The sequence below is a fragment of the Medicago sativa genome, chromosome 5, assembly GCF_051527215.1.
Source record: "Medicago sativa cultivar Bolivia chromosome 5, Bolivia_mono, whole genome shotgun sequence".
NCBI lineage: Eukaryota > Viridiplantae > Streptophyta > Magnoliopsida > Fabales > Fabaceae > Medicago > Medicago sativa.
In genome coordinates this window covers 32,562,996-32,589,277 of record NC_140753.1, presented here as the reverse complement: position 1 = coordinate 32,589,277, position 26,282 = coordinate 32,562,996, and the positions used below count along the sequence as shown (strand labels likewise).

General features: G+C 34.5%; 2 pseudogenes; both read right to left on the bottom strand.

Moving 5' to 3' along the window:
* Positions 1 to 12,536: 12,536 nt before the first annotated feature.
* LOC146921851 (secreted RxLR effector protein 161 pseudogene) lies at positions 12,537 to 13,271 on the bottom strand (annotated as a pseudogene).
* Positions 13,272 to 16,052: 2,781 nt separating this feature from the next.
* LOC146921850 (uncharacterized) lies at positions 16,053 to 17,479 on the bottom strand (annotated as a pseudogene).
* Between the last annotated feature and the right edge of the window lie 8,803 nt (positions 17,480 to 26,282).

Below are 26,282 nucleotides of genomic sequence, written 5' to 3'. Positions count from 1 at the left end.
AATTCAACACTCCGGAACAATGGAGTAGGTATAAATCTCTCCTCTCTAAACCTTTACACCCTTGTAGCTACACTGATTTTCATACTATGCATGTATTAGGGATTAGAGATAATGTGGTTAGGTTGTTGATCAAATTAGGTTGGGTTGAGATGCTAAGACATATGAAGGGGTTTGAAAACTTCACTTATGAATTCTTGAGCTCTATTGCCTTCAAGAAGGAAAGGTTGAATTTTGATAACCCCGATCATAGAGTCTCCTTTCGGCTTATTAACATTGATTATGAGATTTCTCTTGAAAAATTTTGCTTAGAGATGGGCTTCGCGAATGCGAGGTTTATCCATGACTATTGGAATCATGATCTAAAGCCGAAAGACTACAACCCTGCTGCCTTTTGGGAACGTATCACCGGTTTAGAGCAATACAACTCTCGTTCCAATAAGGCTACTAACATTCACAACCATGTGCTTAGGTACCTTCAAAGGGTGATGGCTTGCACCATTTGGGGGTAGGAAAGAGGTAGGAATAACTAGGAAAGATGAACCCTTCATGCTGTGGGCTATGCTTAGTGACCACCCTGTGAATACCTGCTAGTACTTGCTTGATTATCTTGCTTCTATAGTGCGAAGTATGACGGTAAGAGTGAGATAGTAGTAGGCGGCATAATCACTTTCATTGCTAGGAAGTTTGGAGTGAGTGAGGACCAAGGGATAAACCGAATTGAGGGCAACAATAAGCATAACATAGACACCCTCATTGCTATGAACTTTATTAAGCCTCATCTGCCTAATAACATGACTTATGAGCTTAAGCTCAATGTGCCTTTATTGTTTATCCTTCCTAACCCATCTCGAACTGACATCGGGGTGGAAGAAAATTTGTTGTATGTTGGTGATGACCCACAGGTACAAGAAGAGCATGATGTTGGTGAGGAGGAAGGTGTACACTTGCACGATAATTTGGAGCACCATGACCATGAAGCCGGTGGGCACTATAATGAAGATAATGATCGGTGGACATGGATGCAAAATGAGGTTCAAAGGATAAGCGAGCAACAAAGACAAGGTGTTGCAATCTCCGGGCTCCGAAATGATGTCCAAAGGGGCAATCCCATAACCGAAGAAAACAACCAAATGCTCCGGATGATGATGCAACACCTTCACCTCCAAGGTCCACCTTATGGACCTCAATAAAATTGTGAGCTCTCCTCTTCCTTTCTCTTCTCTTTCTTTTTTTTCTTTCCTCATCTCTCTTCTTTTCTTTTTCTAATCATTGAGGACAATGTTTCTCCCAAGTGTGGTGGGAGCCAATAAAATGTCTTGTCTTATTTTAATTAAGTGTCGTAGTGTTTCAAAACCCCTTGAACTTTAATTCTTTTGTTATGTTTTCTTGCGAAAGGCATGGAAAGTGGCTTGTTTTTGTTTTTATTGTAAATTACGATATACATTTTTTGTTGTCTCTTCCCAATTGGTTGTTTCTTGTAAATGAAAGTGATTTCTTGTGTTTTAAGTGTTCTTGCTATACCCACATCTTGTTTTATTGTGAAAATTCTCTACGAGAAAAGCACAAAGTTGCAGCCTTTGAGCAAGTGTATGAGTAGGTATTTTAAGGAGCACTTTCTAACTTTAATGGTAAATTGAACCCTTAAAAGTCTTCAGAGTAAAAGTAGTATAAGTTTGTGTGGGGAGAAAAGACTTGAAAAATAAAGAAAATGAACAAGTGCCCAAAGTTGGTTGGTCACAAAGACATTAAAATGATCAAAATGCCTAAAAACAGGTTGATTATCAAGGGAGTCGGAAGCAAATATACTTATAAGGGGACATCACTGACTCTGGGGGGAAAAGGGTCGGCCCCACTGACTTCCCATGTGAAGGTGGTGTTTCTCTGAGAATCGCCAATAGCTTTTGTAATTCCTTCTTAAAATGTCAAATGATCCAATGATCATATAATTCCCATCTCTCTTATATGAAATGAAGAAAGGACTTTTCTCGGCTAGTTTAGTGTTAAGGTTAGAACTTGTTTCCTCATAATATCTATCTTATACAGGAGCAAGAAAAGGGCTGGACCACACACTCACTTGAAACTTGTTGTTGGGTTGAATAGGTTCACAAGGAATGCTTGAAGTTGTGATTAGTGTACACTTGAAATGAAGCCTTAGAGGAGACATAAGTTTTCAATTGTATTGTCATATGTTAATCTTGTTTATGCTGCTATGTTTATGACCTTTGCTTGAGGACAAGCAAAGATTCAAGTGTGGGGGAGTTTGATGAGTCAATAATTAGTGTTTTTAATATAATATTTAAGTCTGTTTTATATATATTTGAGACGTTTTATTTAACATTATTTCCTTTTTAAAACTGTTTTACTTCAATTGCAAGTTATTTAATTTCAGGAACAAATATTCTAAAGATTCAGTCTTGGAGCAAAAGAAAGAGGATTTGGAGCTAATTCGTGCTTAAAATATGAAGATTGAGTACAAAAATATGTTTCCCCCAAGTCAGAAGCTTGGCATGGCCGTGCCAACCCCTAGGATGCTCTTTTGCTGCTTTTTGATTCATGGACAAGCTACCTATTAGTTTATTTTCTGACCTAAAAGCCCGTAGTTTCTTGTGGAACATTCTAGAGATATATTTCTTAGGGTTTAAGTCGTTGTAAACTATAAATAGAGTAGCTAGCTATCACAACAATTCATCTTTTGTTATTGGAATTCAATAGTGACAATTGTTTTCTTTTAATAAAAGTTCTTTTTATTTTATGTTCTTCTCCTTCTTCTCTTCTATGTCTACGATGAACATGAGTGAGTGAACTCTTATTGTCTTGGGATTGTTGGATGAGTCTAATGACATAATCTAAATCAAACCAAGCCTCGAACCTTAATTTTATATAAATCTACTTTCTAATCTAATTTCACTGTTTTTATAATGAATTAACAAATATCAAACTCATAAAGTGACAGCGAAGGGTTAGTATTTGTTGATTCATCATCACAAATATTAAGTGATGGATCGAAATATGAAGTTTAATATTGCAACAAGTGAAATTAGACAAGGATTGTGAAACATGAGAATAGTCTAGCGAACCTTGAGACAAATAAAGTTTCGTTCTTCAAGGACTCCAATAGCAACCAACCATGAGAATATGAGTGGTTGCTAGAGGAGCACACTCACTGAAACCGAAAGGAGATGTGATAGGCTTAAGAGAAACTTGTCTTTAGAAAGTGGGTCTAATATAAAGTTCTAGGTATAGGGTTTGGTTTGTGAAGGATTTGTCAACAAGATGAACCAATAATCCCAAGGCGCCTTTTTATTATTATTTTCAACCGTTAAAAATCCAAACTTTACAACTCTACTTTCTTCTAATCATAAACGAAGGTTAATTGAATTGAACAACTCCCTGTCGGAACGATACTCTCTTTTTACTACTTCGGTAAATCGTGCACTTGCGGATTTACTACATCAATCTACCATGGTTTGTCGGCTGCATAGATCCCTTTATGGTCTTAAACAATATTCTCAAGCTTGGTTTGGCAGATTCAACACAATAGTGTGACAATTTGGTATGATTCGTAGTCATGCCAATCATTCTATTTTTTATCGTCACTCATCCCAAGGGTGCATTTATCTTGTTGTTTATGTGGATGATATTACCATAACTGGTAGAGATCATCGGGGAATACTCCAGTTAAAACAACATTTTTCTCATGAATTTCAGACTAAGGACCTTGCTAAACTCCGTTACTTTTTGGGTATTGAGGTAGCCCAATCCAAGGATGGTATTTTAATTTCACAAAGGAAATATGTTATGGATATTCTAAAAGAAACTTGTCTATTGAAAGCCAAGCCAGTTGATACTCCTATAGATCCAAATGTCAAACCTCTACCTAATTGGGGGAGCCTTTATTAGATTTAGAAGATATAAGAGATTGGTTGGAAAATTGAATTATCACGCAGTCACTCTCTCAGACATTTCCTTTGGAGTTAGTGTGGTAAGCCAATTCCTAAATTCTCCTTCCCAAGAACACATGAATGCTCTAATTTGAATTCTTAAATATATCAAAGGTGCTATGGGAAAAGGTCTCATTTAGGAGGATAAAGGACATACTCAGATAGTTGGTTGCTCAGATGCTGACCGGGAAGGTTAACCCATTGATAGACGATCCACTTCTGTGTATTGTGTACTTGTTGGAGGAAACCTGATATCCAGGAAGAGTAAGAAACGAAATGTAGCTGCAAGATCAAGCATTGAGGAAAAATATCGGGCCATGGCACTAGTAACACGTGAACTTATTTGGTTGAATCAATTACTCAAGAAACTTCAATTCGAAGAAGCACGGCTAGTGATGCTTATTTGTGATAATTAAGCCGATTAGCATATCGCCTCAAATCCAGTGTTCCATGCAAGGACCAAACATATTGAGATAGATTGTCCCTTCGTCAAAGAGAAGATTTAATCAGGGGACATCGTCACAAGCTTTGTAAATTCAAATGATCGGTTGGCAGATGTTTTTACAAAAGCTCTGCGAGGTCCTAGAATAAGTTATATATGTGGCAAGCTTTGCGCATTTGACTTATATGCTTCAGCTTAAGTGGGGAAGTGTAATATATAAATAAATAGTAAATAATTATATTTACGCTGTAAATATATTTTAGCTTACTTTCTAAGTTACTTAGGATAGAATATTATGTTGAATAATCATTCTGCAAATATATCATAGCTTAGTCTCTAAGCTACTTTACTCCTATATAATAAATCTTCCGTTGTGCTATTTAGACACACGGTTTTCATCATATATCTCTCTTTTCTCTCTTATTCAACAGATGAGTTGTCAAGGGTTTGTGGAACTTTTTGTATTGTTTTCATTCGAGTCAATGTAGTTCAGTTTTATCCTAAATCACGCAACTTCATATGTGTTTTGAGTCTTTTTAGTGAGAAATCATGTAAATCGACAAAACAAGACATCAAGTGAAGGATCGAGGAAATGAAGATTGAAGATCAAGGGTTCTAAAAGGTTTTTGAAGATAATATAAAGTGAAGAAAAATCATTTCAGGTTCCAAAGGATTGCAAGACGGAAGAACGCTCAAAAAAGGGACAAAAGTTAGAAAATTCGCACGCGAGCTACTGCTTGATGCGTCGTTGCTCTTGAGGAAGCTTTGGCTACTGCCTAATGCGCCCTACACATGGTATGTGGGCAGGGAGTGTTGATTTCTAGTTATTCAAGTTTGTTTAGTGGAATAATACCAATTTTCTTCTCTTAACCATAAGTAATGATGTAATATAAATATGGACCCTTATAAACTCTTTTATTCATTCAAAAAGCTAGTGGTACAAGGCAAAGGTCAAACATCAGAGCATCAAGGTAGAGGATCTTCATCCTCCTCTTGTTCTCTCAAGGGTAAGTTTTTTTATATTTTTATAATGATGTTTGTTGACATGTGCAACTTAACCTCTTTAATTAGGGTTCCTTGATGAACTCCTTCTTATTTGTTGGATTCAATTAATAAATTATTTTATTTAGTTTATGATTCAAGTGTCTGATTTAATTTGTTTATGTATGTTTCTGCACCACATCTTAGATGAAGCATACTAGGATTGACAACCCTAATTTCATCTCAACCAGATAATAGTAAACCTCCTAGTTTCCAAATTGAATTCGTTTAATCGAATCTAAGTATGAATTTAGGGATATGACTCGTCTTAAGGGAACGTTGTAATTGTAACTGCTTAAATTGTGGTGATATTACAAATAAATTTCTACGAATTCATCTCGGGGTCATGTTCTACTTTCTTAAATCCAAGTGACGGGTCATAAACTAATAATCAACCAACTTAATTCCAACAAAGACATGGAGAGTTGCACCTACTGATCCATGTGACGGTGTGTGTGAGGGTCTTACTTGCTTAGGGGTAATTGAAACATAAACTTAAATTAGAGTTCTTAAATTTCCAAAGGTATGACTTTCCAGTGTTCCTAAAGGTTCCCTCATTTATGAATCCTAGAAGTACATAACACACTCTCTCCCTCTTGGTAGTTCTACAAACGGGCAGCCCTATCAGCGTCTACCTTACCAAGGTGCAAGAAGAATGGAGTTATTGGGCTGATTTAAGTCGTGAAGTCACTTGTTTCCTTAATTACTAACTAGTTACTACCTGATTACAACAGATGTTCATCAATGTTAGGTATGTCACCTCCCAAAGTACTTACTATCAGGGTAACTCGCTTTTGGTTTGTTTCGCTAGTTACTATTTAATTACTTCCTAGTTAGAAAAATATAAATTTCAATATATGAATATCAATATTAGACTATGTCACTACCTAAGTGCCTAAATCAGGGTTATGCTTCAGAAGAGACAAATCTTACGAACTACAGTAAAATTAAATAGTAAACAGAACACAAATGAATAAAACAACTTTAAAATTAAATAATTATCCAACAAACAAAATAGAGGTTCATCTTAGAACCCTAGCCTAAAAATATTTAGTTACCCATGGTAACTAAAAACAAATTACAAAAGAAATAAAACATACCCTAGAAAAACCTTGACTGAGGAGAGAGACACCTCCCTTGAAGCTCCTAGTGCTTTCCTTCCTCTTGAACTGCTTCGTTCTAAAAGAGAATTTGTGAATGAGGAATGTGACATTTATAAGGAGAGTTTCCACCTGAACTTGGGCTAAAAACACAGGCTTACTTCACCAAAAAGTCACAAAAGGAGCCAAACGCCTAGGAAATTGTGCCTGGTGCATGCGAGTATCAAGTCAGGAGCCTACTTTCATGCGCTGGTCATTCTAGTATAAATCCATGGGCTCCTGGCACCCCCTTTTTTGTGCCTGAGCGCTTGTGAGTGCATTCATTGTTGAAAATGCTTGTTTATTTGCCTTTTTGGGTGTTTGCTTCTAAGTAAGATGTCTTGAAACTTGAGAACATAATTCCTCCCTTTGTAACTTCTTATGAGGCCTCTTGAATATTCATTCTTCATCTTCCCAAGGACTAAGAAAATCTTCATATGTCTTGCTTAACCGATATGCATGATTTTTTCGTGAATTACAACAAAACATCCTAAAATTGTTATGTTTCGGGAAGAATAGAATTACAGACTTAAATACAGAAAACATTATGAATGTCACTAAATCATAATAAATTGATCTAATAATCCTTCATTCTGCTTGTAAAACCTACTGAAAATTACTGAATAACATGCTAAGAATAACGTAAGATGACCTGTCATCAACTATACAATGACATTATCAATAAGAGTCAAAGTCTCAGCGACTCTAATTAGGCTTCTCAAGGGCAAATTTGATGAGTTGGTAATCTTTAGCAATGGCTCTTTTATTCTCTCCTATATAAGGAGCTGAGCAGTTGAAGAAATACAACAAGATTTCTATCATTTTACAAGTGTCAACACTCTGTCAAATTCTCTACCACACAAACACTTAGAAAATATCTTACAAACATTCAATCTTAAAATTTCTTAAGTGTTTATAAGTCACTTGAACTTTAAGTTAATTACACCTCTCATTGTATATCAAGTGTAAACACAATCTTTTATTTGAAAAACTCTGATTGTAGAAGTCCTCTTGTGTGAGGCAAGGAAGTCTCTTACCTGTATGTTTGAGCAAGTTGTAATCTTGTGTGATTATAGTGAAAAATCACTTGGAAGTGCAAGGGGAATGGACTAACCTCGAATTGTGAGGGAAACCAGAATAATTTGTTTGTGTCGTCTCTTTCTTTTTTTCTCTCTATATTTGTGTTTATCTGAATTTCATTGCATACTTTGTTTTTAGTTTAGACTCTGGTCATAACTTCTAATCAAAACATTGCAGTAGCAATAAACGTCACAAGAAAGGGGGGGGGGGGGTTGAATTGTGACCCTTTTAAAAATTATTCCTGAAAGTTAAGTTTGGATTTATATACTCAAGAATGTTCTTGGTGTACGTTAGTTCAACAAGTTTAGAGTATATAACAATTTAATCAAAACAGAATGTTCTAAAGAATGATTATAAGCAGAATGAGAAAAATGATGTTAAGTTAAAATATAAGTTTATTTTAACAAAGACTAGAATGTTCTGGAGAATGATGACAGAATGATAAAACAATATTATATGCTGATTTTAAACCTTAGTTAAATATTTAAGTAAATGTTTTATCTTGGACCAGAATGTTCTGGAGATTAATGTAAGTGTGATAAAGTGTGTGTGTTGTGTAACTTTAAATAAAGAGAGAGAGAAAGAAGAATAACACAGGAGAGTTATCCTGGTTCACCAAACCCGGCTACTTCCAGTCCCCACACCTCGTGTGAGATTATCCACTATAGTTTTCTTGCTAACAGAAACTTCTGACTAGCACTATAAGATCTTGATCACACCAGATCAGTCTGTTACACCTGTATTATCAACCTCAGCAGGCTTCTACAATTCTTTGCGCACTAGCAAAAGAAAGGTTGGAATTTTCTACCTCAAACTATTAAGCCCAATAGACTTGAGAAGAATACAACACACTTTGTATAATGAGATTTGTGTGGATCAAATAAAATACTCAACTCGTAGTTTGAGTTTTACAATAGCAAATTCGAAAGAGAAGATCCAAGAGATATAGTGAGAGAGCTTGGAATTTGCTTTGTTTGCGAAGAGCTTTGTTTGTAGTGATGATTTTCACTTAGAGAGATATTAGCTTGCAAAACTCTTGCTTATAACCTTCAAAGGCCCTTGTATTTATAGGTGAGGAGTGTCTTGGTGATCAAGGGAGAAAATAGAGCTGTTGGACACGTTTTTGATAGTTGTCCAAAGACTCAATTGATTTCTCTTTTCTTCTTTAAAATAGCCAGAACGTTCTCAGAATGTTCTGTATGAACAGCCTGACTTTGACAGCACTGTTGCTTGCTTGCGCATGAGATAACCAGCTGTTATGAGCTGTATAACTTGTTGCCCAATGCAGATGATGTCATTGTCCTTTGTTTTAGTGATGTCATGCTTTAAGCCATGTGCATTTATTCTTTAATGGGCTTCTTGGATCCAAATGGGTCGAACCCTTTTCCTAAGGCCCAAGAGACATTTATTAAATGCTATTTTGCCATGCTTTCTTGCTGTGCAGACTTGTTCACTTTTGATGTACTGTTTCATTTTCATCGTATTTGCCAGAACGTTCTCAGATTGTTCTCATGAAACAAATTCTCACAAAATGAATTAGTAGATAACAAGATTAAATAAATATAATATGTTTGTAATCTTTAAAACATAAAATAAGGATTTTGTCTCAACAATCTCCCCCTTTTTGATGATGACAAACATTTATAATTTATTTTGATTTTGATTTGAGTTTTTTTGAAAATTTGTTAAAAACTCCCCCTCAATTTTAGCAACTAAAATTTTGTGCCATTTTGAGAGTATTTCCAGAATATGTTTATGGCAATTGAGTTTGATAATTTTATCAAAGAACTCCCCCTCAATTCATGCATTCAAGATTCATATGCAAAATGAGAATGTAAACATAAACAACATATTCATTAATCATGAAGAGCATTACAAGGTATCAAACCTAGCATTTTTAAACATCAAAAAGCATTGTTCATATGCGCACATACTAGCAGCAATTTGATCCTCAATCAATCATGATCAACATACATAATTAAAGACATAAATAGAGAATTAAAAACAGAGTTTTTTAAACATCAAAATAGCATAATAAAACAGCCTAGCATTAATCTATTCTTCCCTAGATCCTAGCTGTTTTCCTGGTCCTCCTAGCTCATATTCCCCTAACTCCCCTAAATCATCTCCCCCTTTGTCATCATGAAAAGGGGCAGCAGCAACAGGAGCAGTAGCAGCAGGTGGAATGGTTGGTGAGGAAGCATCAGATGATGAGGAGATGGTAGGCATAAACATGGGATACATGGGAACAGGAAAGGGATTCTGTTCAGGTTTAGGTACCTCATTCTTGTCACTCATGGTGTTCTTCCATTTCCTTGACAGAGTAGCTTCATAAGTCAGCCAAGACAGATAATGCAAAATAGCATTATTCCCTTCAATAACCCTAGTCAGATCATTACGTGTCTTGCTGCAATCTTTCTCAACTTTAGACCTTTTAGTTGGCCTTTCATTGTTCTCAACAATCCTTTGTGCCATAGAAGGAGACTCAGTAAACCTTGAAGGAAAAGTGAGATTGGTTTGAAGAGATTTGAAAGAGTCCATCTGGACAGATGTATCAAAACCTTGTGGAGCAAAGAGTTTGTCCACCGAGTCAGGTTGGAATAAAGCAGAATATTCATGCTTTTGTGGAGAGATAAACAAGTTTGATGATTTTGTGACCGGGGGTTTTTCTGTGAGGCTTTGAAGGATCTCAGAAGCTTTGACATTCGAGAAAGACGCATTGTTGCCAAAATTAGCAAGCAATTCCTGATCCTCTTCCATCACAGGAGAACGTTCTGGAGAACGTTCTGGAGGGATGCAGTGTTCATCAGAGGCATTTTCTGGAACAGGATTTTGCAGAGCAGACTCATCTTCCCTCTTTCTTTTGAGGTCAGTTTGAGGCTCAACATCAGGTTCCTGCTTCATGTGACTCAGATTCTTTGGGGTGAATTGAGAATACTCAAATAGAGATTGTTCAACTTCAAAAGGAACATGATTTTTGATGAAGATTTTAGTGAGAGCCATTCCATATGGCAGACATGACTTTTTGTTTCGAGATTGAATGACATTGATCATGTTATGAATTATGATATGAGGCAGACTCAATTTTTCTTTCATGTAGAGATGATACATGACTAAAAGATCATTTGGACTTACATTTTGAAAATTGCCATTTCTAGGTAAGACACAGTGTTGACTTATACCATGGAACATTTTTGGTTTAGGCAGAAGGTTCGAAGAAACAAACTCAGTGACATTTGGTTTGAAAAGGAGTTTGAGAACATTCTCAGAATCTACTTCGAGTTTTTCAAACCAATCATCACCAAAAACAGTACGACCAGTATTAGAGATACCAAGAGTGTCAGAGATTACTTGTGGAGTGAGACGAATCTCAACATCCTTGATCCTAGACACTATCAGGCTTTCCTCAGGGTATGCTTCTACCATGAAGTAGAAAGCTTGAATAAGCTTTGGGTAGTGTCTCTCACGAAGTTGAAGAAATTTGGTCCAGCCTTGCTCATCCACATATTCCTTAAGATCAACTTTGTCTTTTTCAAGTTTGACAAAGTCATAGTACCTTCCAATTCCAATAGACCTGTTTTCCCATTTTTTCTTGAAATCCTTTTTCAATGTTGGATCAAACAGGGGTACCTTCTTTCCTTGAGAGATTTTAATGTTCTTTGGTTTTGAGGTAGTTTTACGCTTTGGAGAACATTCTGGAGAATAATCTGAAGACAGTTTGTCATCTTCATCTGATGAGCTTTCTGAAGAACCTTCTGGAGAACGATCTGGTTCAACAGTTTGCTTCTGTTTTCCTTTGTCCTTCACAGTTGGTTTAGGCTTTGGTTTTGGTACAGAAGCCTTAACAGAAGGTTTTGAGACCTTTTTGCTACTCTTAGGCTTAGGCTTAAGAGGAGAAGGAGTTTTCTCAACCAAAGGGGTAGGTGGTTCAGTTTCTTCATCTGAATCAGAGATTTCATGGACAGTTGTGTCCACACTGTTGGTTTTCCTTGTTCCAACTGCAGAGCGAAGCCTTAGAGATTTCCTAGGTCTTGGATTAGGAGCAGATTTAGCCTTCTTTGGAGGCATCTTCCTTTTGGTGGCGTTCCTGAGATGAGGAGCCATTTTGTTCAGGTTTGGAGGTTCTTGAGGAGCGGTTTGTTGTTCTTCAACCGCTTCTGTTGGTGGGTTGAGATTGAGGTTGAAAAATGTTGGTTGTGGTTCAACATACACAACCATCGCAAGTGAATGGAAAGATTCTGGGTCAGGGGTGAAAGGACGTTTTTCATCATTCTTCGATGGAGTTTTTTCTGGTGTGGTTTCGGTGGTGAGATAACCATCTTGCATGGTTTGTTCAACAGTGTTTTTGAGCGGAGATTGTGGTGGAGTTTCGAATGGAGTAGTTTCCTTGGTTGGTGGTGGAGTTAAATCAAAACGTGGTGATGTGGGGGATGACGGTGGTTTCGTCGGAGGAGACGGTGGAGAGGGAGAGCGAGTTGGAGATGGTGAAAGAGGAGAAGATTGATCTGGGTTAGAGCTTCCAGCACCCTTGGTTCTTGCCATTTGTGGTGAAGAAGATGACGTATGATGGAGATTTTGAGAGAAGAAGTTGAGACGGTTTGAAGAAGGAAGAGAGTGGGAAGTTTTTGAGAGAGAAAGTGAAAACCGGTTTTGGGAGAAGGAAAAAGGTGAGAAGTGACTTTTAGTGGTTTAATGATGAGAGAGGGGACAAGAGCATTAATGGGCTGTAATTTTTCTTGATCTTTGGTAATTTCTTTTCTACCTAGAGACTAGTTTAAATAGAAGAAATTATTTTGAAAGGACATGTTTTGAGGCGTGACCATCAAGTCTGTCTTTGTAGGGTAATTCTTTCAAGAATGTTTTCAGAACATTCTGATGAAGAGAAGACTCTTCCTATTTTGACCTTTTGCAAGGATTTTGAATATTGTGTAATTTTTCTTTAATAAACTTAAAGTGATCCTCAACTAAAGGTTTAGTAAAGATATCAGCTAATTGATTTTTTGTATCAACAAAAATTAATTCAAGTTCCTTTTTATTAACATGATCTCTAATGAAATGATGTTTAATTTCAATATGTTTTGATCTTGAATGTTGAATGGGATTCTTTGATAAATTTATTGCACTTGTATTGTCACAAAATACTGGAATATTTGTGTACCTTATAGAGAAATCCTCAAGTTGATTTTTAATCCAGAGAACTTGAGAACAACAGTTGGCTGCTGACACATATTCTGCTTCTGTAGTTGACAGAGCAATAGTGTTTTGCTTTCTGCATGACCAACTTATAAGTGCATTCCCAAGAAACTGACATGCTCCACTTGTGCTTTTTCTTTCTATTTTGTCTCCAGCATAGTCAACATCACAGTATGCTATAAGATCAAAACAAGAACCTTTGCTATACCAAAGGCCAAGATCAGTAGTACCTACTAGGTATCTAAAAATTCTTTTTACAGCAGTTAAATGAGATTCTCTTGGAGAAGTTTGAAAACGTGCACATAAACCAACAGCAAAGACAATATCTGGTCTACTGGCAGTTAAGTACAACAGAGATCCAATCATTCCTCTGTATTCTTTTTCAGAAATAGTTTTTCCATTTTCATCTTTATCTAGGTTAGATGTTGGATGCATGGGAGTTGCCATTATTTTGGCTTCATTCATTTTATATTTTTTGAGAAGATCTTTTATATATTTTTCTTGACAAATAAAAATGCCATTTGATTCTTGCTTAATTTGTAAGCCAAGAAAGAATCTTAATTCTCCCATCATACTCATTTCAAATTCACTTTGCATGAGATTGGAAAAATCATCGCACATTTTTTCATTTGTTGAACCAAATATAATGTCATCAACATAAATTTGAACAATTAAAAAATTTGTGTTGTCATCTTTTCTAAAAAGAGTTGTATCTATTTTTCCTCTAGAAAAATTATTTTTGATTAAGAATGTACTTAACCTTTCATACCAAGCTCGAGGAGCTTGTTTGAGACCATATAGTGCTTTTGTGAGTTTAAACACATGATTAGGTTTATTTGCGTTCTCAAAACCAGGAGGTTGATGAACATAAACTTCCTCATTTAAAAATCCATTTAAAAAGGCACTTTTGACATCCATTTGAAATAACTTAATATTTTTATGAGATGCATATGCAAGAAGAATTCTAATTGCTTCTAACCTGGCTACCGGAGCAAAAGTTTCATCGTAATCAATACCTTCTTGTTGATTATACCCTTGTGCTACCAATCTAGCTTTATTTCTGATAACTTTTCCTTCTTCATTTAGTTTATTTCTAAATACCCATCTTGTTCCAATGATGGATTGATTTTGAGGTTTAGGAACAAGGTTCCATACTTCATTTTTCTCAAATTGAGAGAGTTCTTCTTCCATGGCTTTTACCCATGATTCTTCACATATTGCTTCTTGTATGTTCTTTGGTTCAATGTGAGAGATCATTGCCATGTTGACATCATTATTTATGAATGATCGTCTTGTTCTTATTCCATCAGATGTATCTCCAATGATTTGTTCAGGAGGGTGATCACCAATGGTTCTCCAGCTTCTTGGAAGAACTTATGGAGAATGTTCTTGAATGTTATCATCTTCCTTTTGAGAGATTTCTTCTTCATCTTCTTTGTTGATTATTAAATCATCGAACTCATCAAAAATAACATGCATGCTAATTTCCATGGTTTGATTTTTCAAATTATAAATTCTATATCCTTTGGAATTTGTTGCATATCCTAAAAATATTCCTTTATCTGATTTTGAATCAAACTTTCCTAGATTTTCTTTATCATTTAAAATATAACAATAACATCCAAAAATGTGGAAATATGAAATGTTAGGTTTTATATTTTTCCAGAGTTCATATGGGGTTTTGTTTAGAATTTTTCTAATTGAAACCCTGTTTATGATATAGCAAGAAGTATTTATGGCTTCAGCCCAAAAGTATTTTTCTACGTTGGACTCATTTAGCATTGTTCTTGCCATTTCCTGAAGAGTTCTATTTTTTCTTTCAACAACTCCATTTTGTTGTGGAGTTCTTGCACATGAGAAGTTATGAAAAATTCCTTTTTCATCAAAGAAGTCTTTAAAGAATGCATTTTCAAATTCTCCTCCATGATCACTTCTTACTGAAATGATTTTGGATTCTTTTTCATTTTGAACTAATGTACAAAAAGTTTTGAATGCTTCAAATGCTTCATCTTTATGTTTTAAAAATAGAACCCAAGTATATCTGGAAAAATCATCAACAATAACAAAACCATATTGTTTTCCACTTAAACTGGCGGTTCTAACAGGACCAAATAGATCTATGTGAAGTAGTTCAAGAGGTCTTTTGGTTGAAATAAAATCATTTGTTTTAAAACTGCTTTTAACTTGTTTACCTCTTGTACAAGCTTCGCATATCCTATCTTTTTCAAAATCAATTTTTGGAAGTCCTCTTACAAGATCCAGTTTAGATATTTTTGAAATAGTTTTCATACTTATATGTCCAGCTCTTTTGTGCCAAATCCATTTATCTTTTTCAAGAGTCATAAAACAGGTTTCAGCTGGAATATCATCTAAGTATAAAGCATATAGGTTTTTCTTTCTAGATGCAGTAAAGAAAATCTTACCTGAGGATGTATGTTTTACTATACATATGTTAGGTTTAAAAACAACTTCAAATCCACTATCACATAATTGACTTATGCTTAATAGATTGTGTTTTAAACCTTCAACATATTGAACATCCTCAATTTTTGCAGAGTCTTTCTTACCAATAATACCTTTACCTTTAATTTGTCCTTTGTCATTATTTCCAAAGGTTACTAGACCTCCTTCCTTTTTTACGAAGGAGATGAAGCATTGTTTATCCCCAGTCATGTGTCTAGAACAGCCACTGTCCAAGTACCATGGCTTTGTTCTTGCATCTTGTGAGGATCCCTGCATTTTGAGTTAGTGGTTCCTTAGGTACCCATGAAGATGTGGGTCCTTTTTGGTTAGCTTCACAAATCTCAAGGTGTTTAATCTTGAGAAAACAGTTTACTTCTAGATGACATAATCTTTTGCAATATGAGCATTCTTTTCTTTTTACTGAAGAAGAATGTTCTTGAGAATGTTCTGAGATAGTCTGATCTATTTTTATTTCTTGTTTTCTCTTTTTATGAAAACAAATAGATTCATGATGTCCTTGTTTCTTACAGAATGAACATTTTAATTTTTGCGGTATAAGACACTTTTCATAAATTTGATTAAAACCTAAACCAGTTTTGTCAAATTCTGCCATTTGTGAACCTACAATTTTTTGAAATGTTTCTGTTGATTTTATAAATTGTGAAAGATCATTTCTAAGTTCTTTGACTTCTCTTTTAAGAACAATATTTTCATTCCTAGAGTTTTCAGGAAGTTTGGTTTTTCCAAAGGCTTTTATTTTTTCAGTTGCTTGAAAATAAGAATCTTGTAGACTTTGAATAGTTTTCTTTTGATCATTATTCAAAGTTTGAAGCTTTTCTTTTTCTTCCTTTAAATCAGAAATTTCTTTTTGTAAAGAGTGACATTTGTTTGTTAAAAAGTTTGAATCAAATAGAAGACTATCAAATTTATTTTCTAACTCTTTGTATACTTGAGGTTGGTCAAAAAGAATTACCTCTTCGTTTTCTGAATTCGCCATTAGAACCATGTTGGCTTCAGTGTCTTCATCTTTTGGTTCTTCAAGATCATCCCATGTAAACATTGATTTTGAGTAGGGAGATTTCTTCTGAGTCTTCTTGTTTAATGGACATTCATTTTTGTAATGCCCTAGTTTGTTGCATCCGAAGCAGGTTACTTGACTTTTGTCAATTTCTCCTTTGGAGTTGTCTTTCTTGTTAGGAAAGTATTTATTTATCTGATCTCTTCTTCTCATCATTCTTTGAATCTTCTTTGTGATGAGAGCTAGTTCGTCTTCTGCTTCTCCTTGGATGTTTTCTTCTTCATTGGATTCTTTGATTCCTTCGCTTTGTGTAATGGCATCTTCTTGTTCGCTTTGAGATGCTTTGAGAGCAACCATCTTTCCTTTCCTTGATGGTTTATCATCTTGAAGTAACGTCTCATGAGCCTTTAATGATCCAATGAGATCTTCAAGGGCTAAAGAGTTTAAGTCTTTAGCTTGTGTGATTGCAGTTACCATGGGTCTCCATGTGCTTGGAAGACATCTTAATATTTTTCTTATCCGATCATGAGTGGTATAAGTTTTTCCAAGTGATCTTAATTCATTCACAATGGATGTGAATCTGGAGTACATTTCATCAATGTTCTCATCTTCGTTCATTTCAAAGATTTCAAATTTTCTTACACCAATGTCTATTCTTGTTTCTTTTACGTGACTAGTTCCTTCATGATGGATTTTTAGAGTGTCCCAAACCTTTTTTGCAGTATCACATTCATCAACTCTTTCACTTTCTTCCATGCTTAGTGCGCATGATAGAAAGAGTCAAGCTTTAGAGTTTAGGAGTATTTTTTCTTTATCTTCTTTTGACCATGATGCTTCTGGTGTAATTGTTTCCACCTTTGTTGTTGCATCAGTTGTCATGGGTACATGATTCCCATTTGTGATTATTTTCCACATATCCACATCTTGGGATCTGAGGAATAGTTCCATTTTTCCTTTCCAGAAATAATAGTTCTTTCCATTGAAGAATGGTGGTCTTGTGCATGATAGACCTTCTGGTATATACTTTTCTTTTGACATTGCCTTCTTCCTGAATCTTTTCCTCCAACACTTGTTAGGTGTTTTTGTAGAGCCCGGGCTCTGATGCCAATTGAAGTAGCAATAAACGTCACAAGAAAGGGGGGGTTTGAATTGTGACCCTTTTAAAAATTATTCCTGAAAGTTAAGTTTGGATTTATATACTCAAGAATGTTCTTGGTGTACGTTAGTTCAACAAGTTTAGAGTATATAACAATTTAATCAAAACTGAATGTTCTAAAGAATGATTATAAGCAGAATGAGAAAAATGATGTTAAGTTAAAATATAAGTTTATTTTAACAAAGACTAGAATGTTCTGGAGAATGATGACAGAATGATAAAACAATATTATATGCTGATTTTAAACCTTAGTTAAATATTTAAGTAAATGTTTTATCTTGGACCAGAATGTTCTGGAGATTAATGTAAGTGTGATAAAGTGTGTGTGTTGTGTAACTTTAAATAAAGAGAGAGAGAAAGAAGAATAACACAGGAGAGTTATCCTGGTTCACCAAACCCGGCTACTTCCAGTCCCCACACCTCTGTGAGATTATCCACTATAGTTTTCTTGCTAACAGAAACTTCTGACTAGCACTATAAGATCTTGATCACACCAGATCAGTCCGTTACACCTGTATTATCAACCTCAGCAGGCTTCTACAATTCTTTGCGCACTAGCAAAAGAAAGGTTGGAATTTTCTACCTCAAACTATTAAGCCCAATAGACTTGAGAAGAATACAACACACTTTGTATAATGAGATTTGTGTGGATCAAATAAAATACTCAACTCGTAGTTTGAGTTTTACAATAGCAAATTCGAAAGAGAAGATCCAAGAGATATAGTGAGAGAGCTTGGAATTTGCTTTGTTTGCGAAGAGCTTTGTTTGTAGTGATGATTTTCACTTAGAGAGATATTAGCTTGCAAAACTCTTGCTTATAACCTTCAAAGGCCCTTGTATTTATAGGTGAGGAGTGTCTTGGTGATCAAGGGAGAAAATAGAGTTGTTGGACACGTTTTTGATAGCTGTCCAAAGACTCAATTGATTTCTCTTTTCTTCTTTAAAATAGCCATAACGTTCTCAGAATGTTCTGTATGAACAGCCTGACTTTTACAGCACTATTGCTTGCTTGCGCATGAGATAACCAGCTGTTATGAGCTGTATAACTTGTTGCCCAATGCAGATGATGTCATTGTCCTTTGTTTTAGTGATGTCATGCTTTAAGCCATGTGCATTTATTCTTTAATGGGCTTCTTGGATCCAAATGGGTCGAACCCTTTTCCTAAGGCCCAAGAGACATTTATTAAATACTATTTTGCCATGCTTTCTTGCTGTGCAGACTTGTTCACTTTTGATGTACTGTTTCATTTTCATCGTATTTGCCAGAACGTTCTCAGATTGTTCTCATGAAACAAATTCTCACAAAATGAAATAGTAGATAACAAGATTAAATAAATATAATATGTTTGTAATCTTTAAAACATCAAATAAGGATTTTGTCTCAACAAACATGTACTAGTTTGATAAACACTTCGAATTTTTTTTGAAAAAGTTAACACAATTCAACCCATCTTCTTGTGTTTTTTTCACCGTCAATAATAAGTAAGGATCCCGTGAGTTCGTACAATCATATGACCACCCTAGGTAATCCACAACGATATTTCTTCAGACCACATCCTAGTTCGTACAATCGTTTGACAATTTTGGTCCTATTGAAAATAATAGTGTAAACAAAGACCCATCATACTTCGCTTTACTCCATTTCCACGTTTTATCTTCTTGTATCTCCAAAGAATTTCTTCAACCTGTTCCACAGAATATCCAGAACGAGCATTACAAGTTCAAAATGACTAACTAACACGAAAAACCATAAATTCCTATATAGTCACTCATCAAGAGCTACATCTGGTGGAATCACTCAATTTCTCATAGATTATGGTGGATAAGTGCAATGTAATAACCTACAAAATTGTCGATTATCATTGCTAAAAAAGACCCATTTCCCATGATTATTGAACAGCTTAGTGAGACAAATGTTGCTCCACATAACGACTATTTATCCAAGTCTAGCAAATTTTACAGAATGTCATTGATAAGGTAATTTGAGATAGGTGTACTTTTTTGAACCTTTATTTGATCTAGCTACGCATAGTACACCCTCTATAGAGAATGTCGAGCATGTTGAGAATATCGAGTAGAATGATCAGGCTGAGAATGTGTCCCAAGAGAAGAGTGACCCTGAAACACAGTTGTAGACGTCAGCAATACCCCCTACACCATTGCCATGTACTTCAGAAGGACTTGGAACTTCTTAGATAGGTGAGCGCTTTAAAAAAAATAAGGAGATCATAAAAAAAAGCTTTTACGCCTTATTTTATGAGGAAGCAGAAGAAACATCTCAAAAAATTGAATTCCTACAACAATCGTTCCAAGGGTGGTTGAGCAACATCTTTTTCCTCTTGGTCCCTTTTGCTTCTTTGCTTTTGGTTAGGGTTTTTGGTCCCCCCACCCCCACCCCCCCCCCCCCCCCCTCTGGTTTACATATTGTTCCCTTTTTTTTTGGGATGGTCTCTCCTTGTGTTTTTTTTGTGTGGTGGTTGGGATCTAAACCTCGGACCTTGCATATATTATGCATTGTACCTACCAACTGAGCTAAGCTCACGAGGACCTCTTGGTGTTGTTTAAGTTTTTTTTTTAGACAAAATAGAAAATATATTAAATAAAAAGAAAAAAATACAGAGACTGGGGGGACATTATACCTGACCCAGGAATAACCCAAACAGGAATACAACGTGATAATTCAGTCCAAGCGGATCTACTCTAATCTATCTTAACAAAATTCACCAATCACAGGCGTAACAAAGCGAACCCGCGTACGGGCGCGAAACCAAGTTACAAAAGAAAATGAAAAGTCAACATTGCAGAGAACAATTAGAGTTTAAATATGGCGAATGGATCGTCCGCCAAGACAGTAACAAAATCCAAGTGCTAACAGCTCCCTGATCAACAGCAAGCATAAAAGCTCTTTCAAGCAAAACAACGCGTGAGAACTCAGATCGAGGGATGAGTCCAATACGTCAGTAACCAGACCCTTTCGGGTTAAACGAACCAGACCCTTACTGGTTTTTGTTAACATAACCATACCCTTTCAGTGTTGTTTAAGCTCACTCTTAGCTTATCAGGAAAAAGAATGAGTTAGGATTTTTAGAATTTAAAATTAGAAGTATTTATTTTGATGATTTATTTATTCTTTTCATTATCGTTCAATGAATTTTTCTTGATTTCTATCCAAAAATATTATTTTATTTTATTTTCGGTGCCTTATAAAAATAGAATTTGTACAATTATACATATACAATGAATTTATTACATAATTTTTTTTCAAACTTTATGCTTTGTTTCCTAATTTTATTTTACATTTTGAATTTGTTTTATGGCTATTTTATTTTGGTCTGAATTGCATGAATGTCGTAAATAATTTGTGAATATTTTTTGTATTTAATTTTTTAATAAAATCCACACAAGGTTCAATGTTACTTACTCATTTTTAAATTATTATCGAAGGAAATAATTAAATAAAAATATTATATATATTTATTTCCTTGATGAGATAAATATTATATTTCTGATCATTTTTTCCGTGATTGCATTTTCGTTTCCTTATAACCTCAACCCGAACATCTATATAAATATGTTGTGCTAAACAACTTCATTAGTGTTTAATTCTTCAATACCAAAACACTAAAAAAAAAAAACTTTAACTAAGTTGGTAGCTGCTCTTGCCTCATGGAAAACCTTGTAAGTGTTGATCTAATCTTTTTTGTATATCTTTCATATTCTAATTTGTTCATGTATTTATACAAAAACATATCTTATTATATGATGTTTATAAAATTTTTGGGACATGGATTTACCATATGTTAATAAGCATCCAACTCCACCATCAACTCACAAATCCATGCCTACGTTGGACTTTTTTGTAAGATTAGATGGCATGACAAAAAAAATTAGCATATACGTTCTACATGTAGACTTTCACTATTATGAGTGGTGTTTTACTATTCATTTGAAAATATGTTGAATTCAACACTTGATTTAATGTTTTTATTAGGAAGGATTGAACTCGTATAGGGGAGCTTTACAAGTTCAAGAGGAAGGAAATAATCTTCCAGTATTTGATCTTAATAAATTGCCTGTAGCTGAGTTTGATGATTCAAACAAGGAACCAAATACCATTCAGTAAGGCTTCCTTTATTTTTTTATTTCATAGAATTTAGTATTATGTATTTTGATTAAATGGGTAAACAAGTAAATATGCAAACCATTTTTTACTTTGCAGGGTGTCCAGACAATACACCTTTGCTTCTCTCTTGGAGGAAGATAATCATTTTGCCGAAGAACAAATTCTTGCTGATTTGAAATTTACATTTCCCAAGTATATCCTTACCCACCAATTTGATTCTTTGTAATTTATTCAAGTCTATTAAATGATTTTTATTTTTTTTAAATAAATTTACTATGTGTGTGTTTCACTATCTAAATGAAAACATCATAGAAAATACCAAACACATACTTAATATTTTAATTAAATTTAGAGTCCCTGTAGTAAATGATTACACACATTGATTTATATATAACATTAGTGATTGTTAGGTCGAGATCAGACAATCCAGATTTCAAGCTTTTTATTTTTTAATTTTTAAGAAAAAAATCAAAATCTGCATCAAAATATACATCGTGTGATCTCGACTGATGCACTAATTTTGATATTCCCATAATGCCACCAAATACTTCTTGTCACAAACATGGTTAAACAACCATGTTACCTTAGACTGTTACTCTTTTTTAATTTAATATTTAAATAACCACTTAACCAAATATCTAGATCCTTATATGATTTTATTATCTACTATCGATGTTGAGAAAAAATTTGCAGTTTAATTTATGGATATAAACTTAGCCTTCTAGTTGTAGTAATTCTTCATTTTTTTTATGTTCCCTTTGTTAAATGAGTTTTGGATCTCATTCGAAAAGCTATATCAAACAGTGAGGGTGCCCATGTGTATTTATACACCTAATAATTCGAGGACCTGAGTAATGTAGGACTTTAAACAAGATTCAAATAACTTTCCATACCTACCGTCACGTCTAGAGTCGGTCTGGGTCTAATTTCCACGTTGTAATCCTTAACCTAAATATCATACCATGTTAAACGGGCTTGGATCTTATCCCAAAATCTAGCCAAAAGATAAGGATGCACAAACACATTTATACACTCGATCAACAATCTGGGAATTAGAGAATTGTGACTTTAAACGAACTACAAACAACTTTATAAACCTGTCGTCAAGTCTAGTGTGACACATGTCTAATTCTCTATGCTTCATGTTGATGGATCATGAGTTTGAGAGAAATTGTTAGATAATAAGTCCTATGTTATTGTGATTTTTATATTAGTAGTACTGTCTATTAGTTATTATTACATATTCTATTGTAACCTTTTTATAATTTATGTCATTGTAGTCTTATGAAACCAAAATTGGCTCCTATGTTATTTTCATCTTAGAAGCAAGATTTATAAGAGTGAAGTAACGACGAACTTAATTCTAATACTAGTATGTAAGGTTCAATTCTCTTCTTTTTTTAGGGTTAATGGCTCAATCCTCTATGAAACATGTTACATTTTACTCATGCTAGAGGTTGGACAAATTTATCGCTTGAGTGTCACTCACTCATCTCACTTCAATGTTTTATTAATGTGAAATTTGTTCCTTTAAAGTATAAGGTCAAATGGAAAATTTGTCTTCATGCTATTAGAAATTTTTTGTTTAGATTTTTCCCATATTTATAGAGAGGGGAATACTTGAACAAATAGTCTAACCATTAGAAATTTGTTCCTTGTGGAGTATTTGAGTTTCCCTGAATTTTCATACATATATATACTTTATGCCTTCTTTTGTGAACTAGTTTTACAAAATTTATTTTTCTTATATTTTGAGTTTCCCTGAATTTTCATACATATATATACTTTATGCCTTCTTTTGTGAACTAGTTTTACAAAATTTATTTTTCTTATATTGTTTGATTTGTTTCCATAACTTTGATTTTTGTATGACTTCTTTAACTTAACTAGGCTTGGACAAGCAATGGATGCAAAGTTTGAACAAGTAGGCCCTATGAGTGCAAATAGAGTCGTTGAAGAATATGATACAACATCAATTGTTCAACTTCCGTCTCTAAGGTAATCTATAATTTGGTATAATTTCAAAATTATTCACACATTGTAATTTTGAATGATTAACTTTAATTGTTGGTAGCAAATAGTTAGGTAATTGAAATATTGATTGATTATTGAGTGCTTTAATACTTCTTTAGTCTATGTGATGTAAGATTGTAAGCATTTTCCTTTGTAACCTCAACATAGGAAGTGCAAAATAGTACTAAAAAGTTGTAAAATGTCCATAATACCACAGTTATTAGTAATGTTTTTCCTTCACCAATTATTTTATTAAACATATCTAACCATAAGAGCTGGTTAGAGCTTGTTAATTAGTTAGTACTTAGTTTGTTGATTGATAGTTCATTTGTTAAATGTTTACTCTCTCTCTCTCTCTCTCTCTCTCTCTCTATATATATATATATATATATAATCAATTATCAATAGATTCTAAGAAATTTTTCTCTCTATCAAGTTCTCAACTTAGTTTCTTATGAGACGAATATCTATCTCTTTGTAATTTGTACTAACAGTTGAAAATTAATTATTTTGTATTTGTAATCTTATACCCTTAAAATTACATTAGTTAATGAAGTTTCAATTTTTTAGGATGACATATATATTGGTTATTTTATTCAGTACCCTTTCATTTTTTAATATTTCACTTTCGTATGTATAATATGGTTGAATCATGTCCAGGGAGAAATCTACACTTGCAGTTTCTAACCAGGTAAGTGAGAATGTTGCTGCTCCAAAGAGAAATCAAAATATGAACATCTCATTGAAAAAGGTTTAAATATCTAAATCAAGTCATTTATTTTATTTATTTAATTTTAAACCAACATTGGCAACAACCTGCATTACAGCAACCAGAAGAAATGTTGCGTGGATATGAACGCCCTTTAAAGAGGGTTATTGAAATTGGACATCCTTCCTTATTGAAACATCAAAAGGTACTAAATTCTCTTATACACCACACATACATCATAAATGTTATGTAATCGTTAGTGTTGATCATATTGGCAAGGATTCAACACATACATCACAATGAAGTGAGTTTGGATTCTTTTGTTGATATGAGAATCTCATTAATACTTGAATATTTATGCGACTTTTTAAATTTTATGTGAGACTTTAGTTTTTTTTTTTACTTTAATGAGTATGTTTCCTTAGGCGTGTAAGTACATTTGTAAATACACTTTGAGACTATTAACCACATGATTTTTTCGACAGGATCGAAAGAGGAAAGGAACTTCTACTTCTGAGCATTCTTCGAAAAAGACGAAACAAAGTGGAGAAGAAGTAAGTTCTTTACACCTTGTGTGCATTGGTATTTTCTTTTCAAAATTTACTAACACCAAATTTTTCTTCTAGTCCGATGTTTCACTTAAATCCATCAAAGTTGCTGAAAAAGCAAATGTTTCTGAGATTCGAATTGAGAAGGAGGAGAAAAGAAAACAGGCTCAAGAAAAACCCAAAGATTCTTGTGAGCACAATTCCGTCAATCATTCTCAAGAAAATCCAGATGATGGTAACAATGTAACTGATGGAGAAGCAGCTGTCAAGGGCCCCAGAAAGAAAAGTCGAGGGCGTAAAGAAGGCAAACCTGCTAGTGCACATTCCTGTTTTGGAGATAATGCGTCGAAGGTATCTCTACTTAACTTTGAGAATTCCCTTAATTTTATTTAACAAACCTTCTTTATTAACTTCGACTTTTTAATGTGTTTCAGGATGCTGAAGTTAGCAATGCCGAAACGGGCAAGCAACAAACACCTCCTTCCAATTTTAACCAGTCAATTGACCCCATCTTTGAGGACAATATGATAGTTGACTCTAGTCCTCCCAAAGATGATGAATACCCAGAGAAAATGATTTCTGAACTTCCTCAAGATTCCAATGCTAGAAGTGTTGAAGATGATCAACAGCACACTGATGAAGAAAATGAAGAGGGTCCATCTCCGGTCGAAAGTGAAAAAAGTAAAGCAACCTCAGAAAAAGCCTCTGAAATAGTTTCTGATGAAGTTATTTTAGAAAACCCCCAACAACATCAACCTGAACTAAGGCCAGAATCTCCAAACTCTCTTTCACATGAGTCTCAATCACCTAATCAATCTGTTTCTGATGCTATCACTCTAGTGTCCGAAGAACAAACCCATGAAGAACAACCTATCATTGTAGCTTTGCCTGCTTTTGTTTCAGAAGCTACAATTGAGCCTCAACCATCTCATGTACAAGCTCTTGAATTTGGTTTCACAATTACAACAGATTCAGATGCTGAAGATGAACATGCTATTCAATCTAGAACCACTTTAGACTCATCCTCACCATTTGTCTTAGAACATGTTCATGATCCACCCTTTGAACCAAACCAATATGCTGCTATTGAAATCATAACCACAGATATTCCCTGCTCTTCAACACAATTCATTCCTCAACCTTTATCTACAAATGTCTCACCCCCACCTGCCCTTTTATTAGATTCTGTTATATTAAAGGAGGTATGTGAGAATATTTTTAAGGACCTGAACAAACTGGTGCAGACCAGAAGCAACTTTGTTCATAAGGTGAATTATGAAGATGAATGGATTGCTCTTAGAGAAAGAGTAGAATATGTTATGTGTGAACTTCAGAAGTTATCACTAGAAGCACATAATCAGTCTCTCAACACTCTCAAGAACTGGTTCAAAGATGTTGTCTCAAGTATGGAGGAAG